The following is a 15,639-nucleotide window of genomic DNA, read 5'->3' as shown; positions in this document are numbered from 1 at the left end:
CCTTTGTTTGCAGTGTGGCTCTTCTCTCCCTTAACCAGGGGAGGTTTGAGGCACCATATCTCATTCTACGCTCTTTTCCCAGGCAACCACTTCCCTCCCTGGGCTTTCTGTGAATGGAATGGCTTGTAAATGGCACGATCAACGATCCATGTTGTTTCTTTTGATTTGTTTCTTTTGTTTTGTTTAAAGATTTTATTTATTTATATGACACAGAGAGAGAGAGACAGTGAACACAATCAGGGACAGTGTGAGAGGGAGAAGCAGACTCCCAGCTGAACACGGAGTTTGGCTCAGGGCTCGATCCGGGACCACGGCATCCTGACCTGAGCCTAAGGCAGACCCTTAATCTACTGAGCCACTTGGGTGACCCTGAACGATCCATTTGCTAAAGAATATTCGCACTTGGGTGTCTACCGTGTGATGTGCAATGTATCTGGTGCTTTTCATTTTATATCCTGACATGTCTGCTTCCTTTTCTACTTACAAAATTCAAGTTTGCCCTTCTTCTCACTCTTCCCTTTAACATAACTGATATTACTTCACTACAATTCTTGTCCCAAGGTTAGCTTTTGAACAAAATCCAAGACACAAACACAGCATTGGTTTGGGACGTCTGCCTTTCCCGTGACGACAGCATGCAAAGTGACTTCCGGGAAGTCGATGCGATCACGTCTAATGTGAAAACAAAGTAATGACGGAGAGAGTGGTACAGTCCATTCTTTCATCAGGTTGTAATCAGACTAGTTCCCTGCTTCAATTAGAAACAAACGCAAGAAGTTTTCTATAGAAACATTTAATGAAAAGAAAATAAAATGTTTAATATACATAAGACATATACAATTCTCTTAACCACAAAGGGAATACAACTAATATAATACAAAAAAAAAAACTTAAATCTTATAAATAGTGAAATAAAGAAATAAATAGTTAAATAGGCAGATCAGCATGGTCATCTCAAAGAAACAGGTGTTTGTAATGTTGACTTCTTGTTGCCTAATACTCCGGACACATGTGACAAAGTGATTCAGTTCATGTCATGATGACAGCAGAAATGAGAGTCTTTGACACTACGGGACACATGGGAGTGTGATAGTATTCTTCAGAGACAACCATTTCGATGTTGAAATGGGTGTCACTTCCCGCTCCTTAGTCTCCTTTGCCAGGCTGTTGATGCATACAAGGGTTTCATGATCTCTGCTCGGACCATCTCCCAGGCACAAGGGCTGTATTGCTTCTCTTGCAGATAGAGGGAGATTCTCTGGAAGTAGTTCCTCAGGATGGAGTCCCCATTCACCAGGGGCAGCTCTCCCACCCCTGCCTCCTGCAGGGGACAGGCTTTCAGGAGGCCAAGGTGCTCAGAAATTCCCGAGCACAATTCCTCCAGGAGGGTCGTGTTCCAAGGAGCAGGTGAGGCCTCTGTGCAGAAGAGGTGGAAGGTCTTCTGGTTCGTCACATGGATGACAGAGAGGGCTTGAACCTTCTGCAGCGCCTTGCCGGTGAACACCTCCTGGCGGAAGCCAAAGTGGTTTGTGTAGTTGTCACAGGAGCTAGCAGACAGTCTCCTCATTTGTCGCAGGAGAATCAAGGCCCTCCAGTGCAGCAGGCTGTGGTCCTGAGGCAGGTCACATTCCAGAGATCCAAGGGAGTGGCAGCTGGGCACCACCAGGGCCACCAAGAAGGAGCAGGACAGGGCCATCGGGAATACTACCCATGCTGTTGTCCTGGCTGGGGTGGGCACGTCTGGGACCCGTGGCTCTAGCTTCTCTGAACATCTTCTCTTGTGCGTGTGATTTAAGTAGGGGACACAGGAGTTTTCGATTTCTGAATGTTTCCCTTACATTCTACTTCTCTTTTTGCTTTCCTTTATACACTTTCTACGTGGGTTGGAGCATGGGTTTCTCAACCATGTATTATTTTCTTTCAGTATTATCCTTGCCTCCAGAATCATTTTGGATGTTTTTTTTAATTGCAACTTTGAAGAAAACTTAATAGCAGGGAGACACAGTATATATTGTTATATAGTGTATTTTTGTCTGTGCTTTAATAAAAAAAAAGGAGTGACAAAAAAAAAAAAAAAAAGGGCGCCTGGGTGGCTCAGTGGGTTAAGCCTCTGCCTTCGGCTCCGCTCATGATCTCATTGTCCTGGGATCGAGTCCCACATCCAACTCTCTGCTCGGCAGGGAGCCTGCATCCTCCTCTTCTCTCTCTGCCTGCCTCTCTGCCTACTTATGCTCTCGCTCTGTCAAATAAATAAATAAAATCTTAAAAAAAAAAAAAGGAGTGACGTTTATCCAAATCAGGGTCAAGTAACCAAAAATTTTAAGCTAATAGTTATATTTTAAAGCTATTGATGCTTATGTATATTAAATTGATGAGTGACTTATAATTCCTTTACATGTATACAGTGAAGTATATGGAATACATATACAAATTAACAATTTCTAAAGGACATAATGAATTCGGTATACCTGAACATTTACAATCAATCCAGATTGCTAAATGCAAGTGAAAACTGGAATGATTACTTAACGTGTGTTTTTTAGTGCACTGAATTTGAATGTTGCCTCATATGACAAAATCATTTTTTTAAGATTTTTATTTATTTATTTGACAGAGAGAAAGATACAGAGAGAGTACAAGTAGACAGAGCAACGGGCAGACAGTGAGGGAGAAGCAGGCTTCCAACGAATAGGGAGCCTGATGCGAGGCTCCATCCCAGTACCCTGGGATCGTGACCTGAGCTGAAAGCGGCCACCCAACTGACTGAGCCCCCCAGTCACCAAGACAACCTCATCTTTAACTTCGCCCGCTACTACGTACTCTGGAAGGTATTGTCAAAAATGTTCTTTTCTGTTTAACACTAGATAATTACTGAGGTGTTGAATGAGTTTTGTAGAGCTAAATCATAAAATTTAATGTATTTGTGTTTTCATTTCTAAAGCCGGCATCACAACAGGCCTCAGATTTCAGCAATGGCCACAAGACACCACTGGCAGCTCACCAGTAAGAAAGATCACCTGTCCAGGTAAGACTCTGAGACCCAGGAAATGATGGAGAGAAATTCCTCCAATCCTAAAGGATTCTGGTTATTCCTAGATTTGTCACACTGACCTTACAGACAGTTTGTGTCCTCCAAGAATTCTATGCCATTGCTTCATTTGTAATATCCAAAAAAAAAAAAAAAAAACCCAATGACCGACAAAAAATACCAAGGTTTTGTTAGAACCCTCTAAGGCATTGCAAGTGCCCCCAGCAGAAGCCTGGTTCTTGTCTGGGAAGAGGAGGTGTCAAGGTTCTAAATCCAGATGACTGGATTTTCCCAGCAGTACCTCACTGACAAGGTAGTTATCACCTCTACTAACGTCATTCCTCTGCCGTGACTGAGTGTCCTCCATCCAGGCTCTCGTGGGCTCCCTCCTGAGGACAGGCTCACGATGTGTGGAGGATTGTAGATTCCGCTACTGTGCAGGGGCTGGTTTCCTTGTTAGCAAAGCACTTCCTGTCCCTAGATCCTTGCCCTTGCCCCTGGAGTCTTTGTACTGGGGACCCTCTCAGTGCTGACCTCCTTCTCTCCTGACCAGAAGAAGGTGTCAACTTCTCAGATGCTGAGGGCAAATGTTTGTTTTCTCCAAGTAGAGGAAAGAATGATTATCATCTTTTCACCTTGAATAACGGAATACATTTATTGTGCCATCCCAGCTCTTAATTTTCCCATTTTTCATTTTTTAAATAAGCTCCACACACAGGGTGGACCCTGACATGGGGCTTGAACTCACAGTCTGACATCAAGACCTGAAGTTAGAGTAAGAATCATATCCTCAGCCAATTGAGCCACCCAGGATCCCCCATGGTTCAAATTTTCCTGAAACTAGAGAACACTTGTTAGGTTCAAATTTCTCAGCAGAGCACAGGGGGAATTCACTGGGTGTCTCACCAGAAACTTCCATCAAAGAAAGTAACGACTTTCACTAGCTCATTCAGACTCTGTGTTTCCAGTAGGCAGCTTCATCTGGCCATCTGTCTGGTGCTCAGAATGCAGGGGGTGAGGCCCAGGCTATGGTGTCAGGGACACGCTTCCTTGTTACCTTTCCTTATTCATGGTGTTGCATCTTCAACTTAAGTAACAACAACAAAGAGAATGTGAATAACTTAATATTTCCACATGCTTTACTGGACATACTCTGACTTGCTGGTCCTGATCATGTTCTACGTCATCATGAGTATCACACAGAGGGAAGGAAGGAGAGGGCCAAGGGGCTGCCCCGGGTTTCTCTTTCATTTTTAAGACATCACTTTTTCTGTTTCTCATGTCAACTTTCCTTGAAAGCAAAACATGACAGCTGTGTGTGTGGGGGGGGGGGGAAGACAACTGTTCTGTCTGAATGTGACAAAAGTGAAAGAGTGGCCTGTCCGCTGAGAAAATGGCAGAGTGTGCCTCAGCCAAATTTGATGTAGCAATACTGGGGACAGCAGCTCCGGCAGACGGGGGAAATGAAGGCTGTACTGGGTAATTGTAAGTCAGGAAAGTGTCTGCCTTGGCCAGAGGATCCCACAAGAGCAACTCTTGGGTCCCCATGAGGCCCTCAGCTCTACAAGAGGAGCCACCTCATTTTCCTTTCGTTCAATCCACAGGTATCGGCTCTGAGGAGAGATGAGAGGAGTCACACCAACAGGCCCAGAAGAGACTGGCGACCAGGATCACCTGCTCACCTCCTCTGGAAGGAGACAGGATCCTCACCCTGCCTGAGAGCTCTACCTACCTGATAAGTCCACTCACGCCCGGAAAAGTTTGCCTGAGAATTCCCGATAGGAAGATGAGGGGAACTGAAGGATCCAAATGATTCTGCCCTGGACCTGGATTAGAATAATGATGAGGATCTTTTAAGATGATAACACTAAAGGTGAAAGCAGTCTAACCCTTCTGAGATCCTTGAAACCATTACATCTGTTTTCTCAGTAACCCCATTTGGATTCTACTTATTTATCCAGCTGTTTGGAGAGAAACAGAAACCCAGAGGGAGAATATTCAGATCGAACCAATATCCAAGGTGGAACACAAAGGAGTTGTGAGATAACTGCTTGTCTGGAAGCAGCTGTTAAACGATGTGAAGAATAGAGATGGACAGAGGTTTTGAGACCCAGGAGAGGCCATGGCATGAATTCAGTCACATGGAGGAGGTGAGTGATCAAGGATTCTAGATCACACTGTAGATGCCAAAGGCTTGTTGACTGTGGCTGTGTATGGTGACAGGAGGTGTGGGAGGAGTCACCTACATGACTTTGGAACTTTGAAGTTCCAAAGACAAGTTCTCAGGATCCCTTTCAAACACTCATGAGAGTGGGGAGGAGTCAAGATGGTGGAGAAGTAGTGGGTTGACTTTACATCAGGTAGCAGGAGATCAGCTAGGTAATTTATCAAACAATCCAAACACCTACCAATCCAACAGGAGATTGAAGAGAAGAACAGCAATTCTAGAAACAGAATATTGACCACTTTCTGAAAGGTGGGTTCTGTGGAGAAGTGAATCAAAAGCAATGGGAAGATAGACCTCATGGGGAGGGTCCAGCTCCTGGCAAGTGGTGAAGCAATAGAGCACAAAATCAGAACTTTTAAAAGTCTGTTCCACTGAGGGACATTGCTCCAGAGGCTAAGCCGGGGTGAAGCCCATGCATGGATAGTGTGGTCTTATTTCCTGCGGGGACCCAGAAGGTTTGGGGGTGTTTGAGCGTTGCAGAGCTCCCAGGTATAAGGGCGGGGAGTCCACAAGTGAGCTCTCAAGTTGGGCCTACCTTAAATTGTGATCCATGACTTAGGCAGACCACTGCTCTGTGAGCAGGGACCCCACAAGATCCTGGAAGACCCCCTCAGAAGAGAGCAGGGATCTGCTGGGTTTGGAGACTCCAGGTGGGGCTGTGTGCCAGCAACACTTGGTCAGAGGCTGGGGGAGCTTGGAGTGTGACCAGAGGCCTGGGAGTTGGGAGTGATTGAGCACTTTTCTCCAAAGGCATGCTCTGGAGAGGGGCCCCGAGCTCTCGGCTCCTGTGGGCCAGAGATTGGGAGGCCACCATTTTCATTCCATCCTACAAAACTCTATGGAAACTTTTCAGGGAACAAAAGCTCCCGACAGTGAACCCGAGTGAATTCCTTAGCCCGGCCTCTGGTAAGGGCCGTGCAATTCTGCTTCATGCAAGTACACTTGAGAATCACTACAACAGGCATCTCCCCCAGAAGATCAGCAAGAAATTCAGCCAAGACCAAGTTCTCTTCCAAGGAGAACAGTGGAATTCCAGAGGAGGAGCAAGCAAAGCATGAATTTCATGACTTTCTCCCCATGTTCTTTAGTCTGGCAAAATTAATTAAATTTTTTTTTATTTTATTTTATTCTTAAGCTAAAATTTTTTTGACTTTTGCTCTTTCCTCATTTAACATTTTTAACTAGCTTATCTTAACAATACCTTTTATTTAAAAAAAATCTTTTTTGAACCTTCATTATTATACTCATATATTATCCTTCAGTGTATCTAACTTTACTTGTATACACCTAAGGTTTTTTCTTCCAAACAATTTGGGATACAACTTCTTCTAATAGGTCAAAATATACCCTAAATCTACACAGGCCTTTATTCTAGTCTCCAGCCTGAGCAAATTCTCTCCAATAATCTTATCAACTCCTTTTTTAGAAATTGTTTTTTAAAACATCCAACTTTATAGTCATACTCCATCCCTTCATTGTTTACCCTTAGTGTGTGTGTGTGTGTGTGTGTGTGTGTATTTTTCATTCTTTTAAATTTTGGGAGAGAGTTTATTTTAAGAGACCAAAATACACCCAAAATTATGTGTGTGACTGTTCTTGTCACCAATCCAATATACATATTTTCTTTTTTATATATTTTTCTTTTTTTAATTTTTTTTTTTTGCTGAACTCCTATTTTCCCCATATCTCCCCCCCATAATTTGGGGTCTCTTCTGACTTGGTTAGAGCACATTTTCCTGGCATTCTAGCCACACTTTTAGTATTTTATTCACTCCTTCATATATTCTTATCTGGATAAAATGACAAGGTGGAAAAATGCACTCAAAAAAAAAAAAAAAAGAAGAAGAAGAACAAGAGGCAGCACCAAAGGCTAGGGACCTAATCAATATGGACTTTCATAATATCTCAGTCTAGAGTTCAAAATGATGTTCCTCAAGTTGCTAGCTGGGCTCAAAAAAAAGGCATGAAAGATATTAGAGAAATCCTGTGTGGAGAAATAAAAGCCCTTTCTGGAGAAGTAAAAGAACTAAAATCTAACCAAGTTGAAATAAAAAAAGCTATTAATGAGGTACAATCAAAACTAGAGGCTAGGATAAATGAGGCAGAAGAGAGAATTAGTGATCTAGAAGACCAGATGACACAGAATAAAGAAGCTTAGCAAAAGAGAGGCAAACAACTACTGGACCTTGAGGGGAGAATTCAAGAGATAAGTGATACCATAAGACAAAAGAACATTAGAGTAATTGGGATTCCAGAAGAAGAAGAGAGAGATTGGGGAGCAGCAGGTATTTGGAGAGAATTATTATAGAGAATTTCCCTAATATGGCAAAGGGAACAAGCATCAAAATCCAGGAGGCACAGAGAAACCCCCTCAAAATCAGTAAGAATAGGTCCACACCCCATCAGTTAATAGTAAAATTTACAAGTCTTAGTGACAAACAGAAAATCCTGAAAGCAGCAAGGGACAGGAAGTCTGTAACATACAATGGTAAAAATATTAGATTGGCAAAAGACTTATCCACAGAGACCTGGCAGGCCAGAAAGAACTGGTGTGATATATTCAGAGCACTAAGAGAGAGAAATATGTAGCCAAGAATACTATATCCAGCTAGGCTATCATTGAAAATAGAAGGAGAGATAAAAAGCTTCCAGGACAAACAAAAACAAAAACAATTTGTAAACACTAAAGCAGCTCTACAGGAAATATTGAAACGGGTCCTCTAAGCAAAGAGAGAGCCCAAAAGTAGTAGACCAGAAAGGAACAGAGACAATATAAAGTAAGAGTCACCTTACAGGCAATACATTGGCACTAAATTCATATCTCTCAATAATTACCCTGAAAGTACATGGGGTGAAAACCCCAAGCAAAAGACACAGGGTATCAGAATGGATTAAAAAAAAAAAAACATCAATATGCTGCCTACAAGAAACTAATTTTAGACCCGAAGACACCTCCAGATATAGGGGGTGGAAAAACTTTACCATGCTAATGGACATCAAAAGAAAGCTGGGGTGGCAATCCTTATATCAGATCAATTAGATTTCAAGACAAAGACTCTAAAAAGAGATGGCACTATATCATACTCAAAGGGTTTGTCTAACAAGAAGATTTAACAATTGGATGTATCTATGCCCCCTTAGAAGGGAGCAACCAATTTTATAAATCAATTAATAATAAAATCAAAGAAACACAGCAACAAGAATACAATAATAGTAGCGATCTTAACACTCCCCTCACTGAAATGGACAGATCATCCAAGCAAAAGATCAACAAGGAAGTAAAAGCCTTAAGAGACACACTGAACCAGAGGGACATAACAGATATATTCAGAACCCTCCATCTCAAAGCAACAAAAAACACGTTCTTCTCCTGTGCACATGGAACATTCTCCAGAATACATCACATCCTGGGTCCTAAATCAGGTCTCACCTGGCATCAAAAGATTGGGATCATTCCCTGCACACTTTAAAACCACAATGCTCTGAAGCTAGAACTCCATCACAAGAAGAAATTCTGAAAGAACCCAAATAGATGTAGACTAAAGTGCATCCGTCTTAAGAATGAATGTGTCAACTGGGAAATTAAAAAAGAATTGAAAAAATTAATGGAAACAAATGATGATGAAAACACAATGGTTCAAAATCTGGGGGACACAGCAAAGGCAGTCCTGAGAGGAAAATATATAGCAATACAAGCCTTTCTCAAGAAACAAGGAAGGTCTCACATACACGACCTTACTCTACACATAAAGGACCTGGAAAAAGAACAACAAGGAAAGCCTAAACCCAGCAGGAGAAGATAAGTAATAAAGATCAGAGCAGAAATCAATGAAATAGAAACCAAAAAAACAATAGAACAAATCAATGAAACTAGGAGATGGTTCTTTGAAAGAATGAATAAGATTGATAAACTCCTGGGCCAGGCTTATCAAAAAGAAAAGATAAAGGACCCAAATAAATAAAAGAATGAATGAAAAGAGGAGAGATCACAACCAACACCAAAGAAATACAAACAATTATAAGTACATATTATGAGCAAATATCTGCCAGCAAATTAGACAATCTGGAAGAAATGGAAGCATTCCTAGAGATATATTAACTACCACAACTGGACCAGGAAAAAAGAGAAAACCTGAACAGACCCATAACCAGTAAGGAGATTGAAGCAGTCATCAAAAATCTCCAAACAAACAAGAGCCCAGGGCCAGACGGCTTCCCAGGGGGATTCTAGAAACATTTAAAGAAGAATTAATACCTATTCCCCTGAAATTGTTCCAAAAAATAGAAATGGAGGGAAAACTTCCAAACTCATTTTATGAGGCCAGCATTACCTTGATCCCAAACCAGACAAAGATCCCATCAAAAAAGAGAATTACAGACTAATATCCTTGATGAACACAGACGTGAAAATTCTCACCAAAACACTAGCCAATAGGATCCAACAGTACATTAAAAGAATGATTTACCATGATCAAGTGGGATTTAATCCTGAGCTGCAAGGTTGGTTCAACATCTGCAAATCAATCAATGTGATACAATACATTATGTGATACAATACATTACTAAAAGAAAGAACAAGAACCATATGATACTCTCAATTGATGCTGAAAAAGCATTGGACGAAGTACAGCACCCTTTCCTGTTCAAAACTCTTCAAAGTGTAGGGATAGAGGGTACATACCTCAATATCATCAAAGCCATCTATGAAAAACCCACTCCAAATATCATTCGCAGTGGAGAAAAACTGAGAGTATTTCCCCTAAGGTGAGGGAACACGACAGGGATGTCCATTACCACCACTGCTATTGAACATAGTAGTAGAAGTCCTAGCCTCAGCAATCAGGCAACAAAAAGAAATTAAAGGCATGCAAATAGCAAAGAAGAAGTCAAATATTCACTCTTTGCAGATGATATGATATTATATGTGGAAAACCAAACAGACACCAGTCCAAATCTACTAGAATTTGTATAGGAATGCAGTAAAGCGTGAGGATAGAAAATCAACGCACAGAATACAGTTGCATTTCTTTACACCAAAACAAGACAGAAGAAAGAGAACTTAAGGAATCAATTCCATTTACAACTGCACCCAAAACCATAAGATACCTAGGAAGAAACCTAACCAAAGTGGCAAAGAATTCATAGTCAGAAAACTATAAAGTATTCATGAAAGAAATTGAGGAAGACACAAAGAAATGAAAAATGTTCCACGCTCATGGATTGGAAGAACAAATATTGTGAAAATGTCTACGCTACCAAAGCAATCTACACATTTAATGCAATCCCTATCAAAAGCCCATCCATTTTTTCAAAGAAATGAAACAAAGAATCCTATAATTTATATGGAACCAAAAGAGACCTCGAATAGCCAGAGGAATACTGAACAAAAAAGCCAAAATCGGTGGCATCACAATTCCAGACCTCAAACTCTATTGCAAAGCTGTCATCATCAAGAGAGTATGGTACTGGCCCAAAAACAGACACACAGGTTAGTGGAACAGAATAGAGAGACCAGAAACAGACCCTTGACTTTATGGTCAAATATTCTTCAACAAAGCAGGAAAGAATGTCCAACGGAAAAAAGACAGTCTCTATGACAAATTGTGTTGGGAAAATTGGACAGCCACATGCAGAGAAATGAAGCTGGACCATTTCCTTACACCACACATGAAAATAGATGAAAATGGATAAAGGACCTCAATGTGAGAAAGGAATCCATCAAAATCTTTGAGGAGAACACAGGCAGCAACCTCTTTGACCTTAGCTGAAGCAATTACTTCCTAGGAACATCACCAAAGGAAAGAGAAGCAAGGGCAAAAAAATGAACTGTTGGGACTTCATCAAGATCAAAAGCTCAGCAGAGCAAAGGAAACAGCTAACAAATCCAAAAGACAACTGACAGGATTGGAAAAGATATTTGCAAACGACATATCAGATAAAGAGCTAGTATCCAAAATCTATAAAGAGCTTAGCAAACCCAACACCCAAAGAACAGGTAATCGAATCAAGAAACGGGCAAAGGACATGAACAGGCATTTCCACAAAGAAGACATGCAGATGGCCAACAGACACATGAAAAAGTGCTCGGTGTCAGAGAAATACAAATCAAAACCACAATGAGATACCAGCTCACAGCAGTCAAAATGGCTAAAATTAACAAGTCAGGAAATGACAGATGCGGGGTAGGAAGGGGAGAAAGGGGAACCTGCCTACACTGTTGGTGGGAATGCAAGCTGGTGCGACCATGCTGGAAAACAGCATGGAGGTTCCTAAGAAAGTTGAAAATAGAGCTGCCGTTCACACCAGCAATTGGACTCCTGGGTATTTACCCTAAAGATACAAATACAGTGATACGAAGGGGCACATGCACCCGAATGTTTACAGTAGCAGTGTCCACAAGAGCCAAATTACAGAAAGAACCTAGATGTCATCAAAAGATGAATGAATAAAGCAGAAGTGGTGTATATATATAAAATAGAATACCATGCAGTTATCAAAAGAAATGAAATCTTGCCATTTACAATGATGGGATGGAATTAGAGAGGTTATGCCCATTGAATGAATTCAATAAGAGAAAGACAATTATCATATAATCTCCCTGATATCCTGATATGAGGAAGTTGAGAAGCAACATGGGCAGTTTGGGAGTAGGAAAAGAATAAATGAAACAAGATGGGATATGGAGGGAGACAAACCATTAAGAGACTCTTTTTTTTTTTTTTTTTTTTTTTTTTTTTAAAGATTTTATTTATTTATTTGACAGAGAGAAATCACAAGTACACTGAGAGGCAGGCAGAGAGAGAGAGAGAAGGAAGCAGGCTCCCTGCTGAGCAGAGAGCCCGATGCGGGACTCGATCCCAGGACCCTGAGATCATGACCCGAGCCGAAGGCAGTGGCTTAACCCACTGAGCCACCCAGGCGCCCCCCATTAAGAGACTCTTAATCTCACAAAAGAAACTGAGGGTAGCCGGGGGAATGGGGGTTAGGGAGACGGAGGTGAGGTTATGGACATTGGGGAGGGTATGTGCTACAGTGAGAGCTGTGAAGTGTGTAAATACAGACCTGTACCCCTGGGGCTAGAATACATTGTGTTAATTAAAAAAAATAAAAATTAAAAAATTAAATGAGTACTCATGAGACATTAGATTTTTCTGCCAATGAGATAGATGTTTGCAGCTGGCACTAGACTGACCCTTCTCCTTCCAACACGTTGCAGGCTGTTGTCCTGTCAGGGTGACCCACGGTGGGGACACTATCATAGGCCACATCCGCCTAGAAGAATTCTGTGCTCCCAGTGTCCACTTGAACCTTCTCAGTCTCGGGAAGGACACAGAGATATAGTTGACTCAATGCTGCCTTACTGTCCAACTCTTCCACCTCCTGAGGATAAGTGACTAATCCAGTGAACACTTTCCCATTTCTGTTCTCCTTCCAGGTTCCACACTGCTGCTGACTTTCAACACTTACATGTTTCCAGACGTCAGTGTGGTTTTCTGAGCAAAGGAACGTCCTACTCCTGGTGTAACAAGAACTTAGGGAGTGCTCCAACACAGGCACAGTTGAGCTCCAGGATTCTTTGCGCAGGAGCCCTGGAATTAGTGTGTTTATGTGTGGGACCGGATTTCTGGGGGCCTTGAACTCCACAGCACAGCAATCAGCTGACAGGACGGTGGAGGGAGGGCAAGTGCACACTCTTGCTTCTGACGCTGCCAGACCTTGGCTGCTTGTGGCCAATAGTGCAGGGTGAGTCTCCCAGCCGGTCCCTGGGCACCCAACCCTGAGCCCTGCCTCCTCTATGTCCCCTGGCAGGCTAAATAGCAATGCCTGGGGATGAAAAGTTGGCGGGGGTCAGGGCGCCTGGCTGGCTCAGTCCTCCAAGCATCTGCCTTGAGCTCAGGTTATCATCTCATTGTCCTAGGATAGAGTCCTACATTAGGCTACCTGCTCAGTGGGGAGTGTGCTTCTCCATCTGACCTTCCACCCTCTCATGTTCTGCCTCTCTGTCTCTCTCAAATAAAGAAATAAAATCTTTTTAAAAATGTTGGCAAGGGTACTCACTCCCCTGGCCCCTGCATTTGGCCTTTGCTGCTTGGTTCTCCAACACTTTCCAGTGTTTAATAACAAGAACATTGGGATTAAAACTGACTATGGCTATAGGGATTATCAGGACAAGACTTAAACGCTTTGTTATAGACAGAGTAAGGAAACGGGTTTATGACAGCATTAGAACCTCTGGATGTCCACAAGTAGGCTTTATGTAGCTGGAAGGGAAATTCTCAGAAGAGGTCCCATTTTGGTCACCACCCTTGTCGCACGTGGCCACCAGGAGGCGGTCTTCCCGGAGAGGAGCTTCACTAGGCCACCCTTCAACCTGATCCTGCTTTCTGTTTCCTTTCAGCCCCAGCTGCTGTTCCATCATATTGGATGGAAATCCGAGCAAAGCCTCTCTAGCAGGTGCTTCTGCAAAACCTAGAGATTTCAATGCATTTTTGTTGTCTACTTGCTTTATTCTGCTGCTCCTTCGAAAAAGCTTTAAGCTTAGATGACATAAGAATAGAAAGCTCTTGTGTGAACAGGCTGAGAGGTCAAGAGAATGAATGCCAAGGGGCTTGGGGACTTCTGCCTTGTTGAGGAAGGAACCTGTTAGGACAGGGGAATGTGTTCTGGAATGAGGGTTGGGAGAGGGTAGAGGGCAGTGTGTGTGCCAGAAGGTTAAGGAAATAGGATGTTCTTCTGCACTTCCAACTAGCTATTTATTCTCAACTTTCAGATGTTCATAGAAGCCACCGTCTCATCACTGATGATAAATAAAATGTTTCTTGCCAATGGAGGAAGAATGGATCAGCCTTTCCCAGAATTCCAGTTTGGGAGGCAGCCTCCTTTGCAAGTCAGGTACTGAAGTGTAGGACCACTGTTCCCACGAATTTTGGAGGAGGAGACAAACAATATTCCCATATATAGCTGTCAGAATTAAGATAAGATGATTGCTACAAATATTTATGCCGTTCCCTACAGAACATGCACAGCTAGGTTCGTTTCAGTGCATGAGTTCAGTGAATATTCATGCTCTTATGTCCTAATTGTTAAACCTGTTTGTACTCCTGAATTACACACAGCTCATGTGTTCATGTCTTCGCAACCATAGAAATGAGAGTCTCTGAGATGGTAGGACTCCAGAATATGTGATGTTATTAGTCAGAGGGAATCATTTCCATGTTGAAATGAGTCTCACTTTCACTCCTTAGTCTCTTTCGCAAGGCTGTTGATGCATACAAGGGTTTTATGATCACTGCTCGGACCATCTCCCAGGCACAAGGGCTGTATGCTTCTTTTGCAGATAGAGGGAGATTCTCTGGAAGTATCTCCTCAGGATGGAGTCCCCATTCACCAGGGGCAGCTCTCCCACCCCTGCCTCCAGTAGGGGACAGGCTTCCAGGTGGCCCAGCTGCTCAGAAAGTCCCGAGCACAATTTCTCCAGGAGGGTCGTGTTCCAGGGAGCAGGTGAGGCCTCTGTGCAGAAGAGGTGGAAGGTCTTCTGGTTCGTCACATGGACGACTGACAGGGCTTGAGCCTTCTGTAGCTGCTTGCCGTCAAACACCTCCTGGGGAAAGCCGAAGTCGTTTGTGTAGTTGTCACAGGAGCTAGCAGATAGTCTCCTCATTTGTCGCAGGAGCATCAGGGCCCTCCAGTTCAGCAGGATGTGGTCCTGAGGCAGGTCACATCCCAGAGGGCCAAGGGAGTGGCAGCTGAACACCACCAGGGCCACCAAGAAGGAACAGGGCAGAGCCACTGGGGATCCTGCAGGTGCTGTTGGCCTGGTTGGGGTGGGCACGTCTGGGACCCGTGGCTCTAGCTTCTCTGAACATGTTCTCTTGTGCATGTGACTTAAGTAGGCATTTTCAATTTCTGAATGTTTCCTTTCCTTTCTACTTCTCTTTTTGCTTTCCTTTCTACACTTTCTTCTGGAGTTTAGAGCATGGGCTTCTCAACTGTTTCTTTTGCCTATTGCTGCCTCCTCTCACAGTCTTTCGAATACTTGTGTAATTGAACCTTCCAACAAAATGTGGTAACACAGATCTATAGTCTATATTGTCATGGATTTATAGCTCCTCTTTATAGATTAAAGAGACAGAGTTCATTTTACTCTGTTTAATTCAGAATTAAGATGGACGAAAAATTTCAACTGAAAGCTATATTTTAAAGCTAACTGCTCTTTCCTGGATATCTGAATATGATGAATGACTTCTACATTTTTCTTACTTAAATGGAAATATGAAAGTACAATGCAAATTAAGTATTTCTAGAAAGACAATACTATCAGTGTCCCTAGATACACGAGAATCATTCCAAATTGCTAACAGCCAATGAATTTTTCAAACATTTA

General features: G+C 42.6%; 2 pseudogenes across 2 annotated transcripts; both read right to left on the bottom strand.

Annotated features, from left to right (window-relative positions):
* Window positions 1-777: 777 nt before the first annotated feature.
* Window positions 778-1,760, bottom strand: LOC309846477 (interferon alpha-1/2 pseudogene; annotated as a pseudogene). Its single transcript has one exon. The product of its transcript is annotated as an interferon alpha-1/2 pseudogene (transcript).
* Window positions 1,761-14,446: 12,686 nt separating this feature from the next.
* On the bottom strand, window positions 14,447-15,135 carry LOC309847216 (interferon alpha-1/2 pseudogene; annotated as a pseudogene). Its single transcript has one exon. The product of its transcript is annotated as an interferon alpha-1/2 pseudogene (transcript).
* Between the last annotated feature and the right edge of the window lie 504 nt (window positions 15,136-15,639).

The sequence above is a fragment of the Mustela nivalis genome (assembly GCF_964662115.1).
Source record: "Mustela nivalis genome assembly, chromosome: 13".
Classification (NCBI taxonomy): domain Eukaryota; kingdom Metazoa; phylum Chordata; class Mammalia; order Carnivora; family Mustelidae; genus Mustela; species Mustela nivalis.
This window is presented reverse-complemented; position numbering and strand designations above follow the sequence as displayed.